An 832-nucleotide genomic window follows, 5' to 3' on the forward strand; every position below is an offset into this window, starting at 1 on the left:
GTGCCTGGAGCGCGCGGTGCCCGAGTGCCGCCCGCCCACGGAGGGCCGCTGGCCCTAGAGGCCGGCGCCGGGGGAGGAGCCGCGAGGGCCGCCCGGCGGGGGCCCCGCCCCCGGGCCTGGGGGTGAGGGGTGCGGGGTGCGGGGTGGGGGGCGCGGGGCGGGGGCGGCCCGCCGGCGGCGTCGGCGCGCCCGCCTCCCCCTCCTTCCCGCACTCACCAGCTCTCCCTCCCCGGGCGTCGGGAGACCAACCCGGAGCCGCTCTCCACCCCCACCCTCCTCTCCCCAGCTCCAGTCCCGCCAGCCGCCCTCCGCAGCTCCCCAGGGTCGGAGGGGCCCGAGTGCCCATTTTAGAGCCGGGCAAACCGAGAGCCCGAGCGGCCCAGTGTGCGCAGGGAGGCTGGAGAGCGGGGTCTTGCTGCGCTTCGCCTGGGCTGGGGAGAGCGCCTTCCCCAGACACCAGCCAGGCCTGGGCTTTGGCGGTAGAGGCGGCCCCCAGCCTTCCCTCTCAACCTAGAGGCTTCACAGATGGACTCCCAGGGTCTGGCACAGCCTCCCCAAATCCCCTACATGTATTTGTTCTTGGGAGGGTAGTCATCGTTCTCATTAGTACCTCAAAAGGTTCCTTGCCCTCACAGAAAACCCTAGAAACTATCCATCTTCACCGCAGGCTCTGCGGAAGGAAGGGCCTGGAGTCCGCCTTCACCTGCAGCAACACCTCTGCGCCTCCGACAGGTGTTGGAAGGAGGAAGGTGTGGATGCTTGGTCCAGACTTTCTCTCTTCTTCCTATTTGCGGGAGCAGAGGGGGCCAGAAAGGGGAAGGTGGTGACCTGA

This window comes from Miniopterus natalensis, chromosome 19, assembly GCF_054644295.1.
Source record: "Miniopterus natalensis isolate mMinNat1 chromosome 19, mMinNat1.hap1, whole genome shotgun sequence".
NCBI lineage: Eukaryota > Metazoa > Chordata > Mammalia > Chiroptera > Miniopteridae > Miniopterus > Miniopterus natalensis.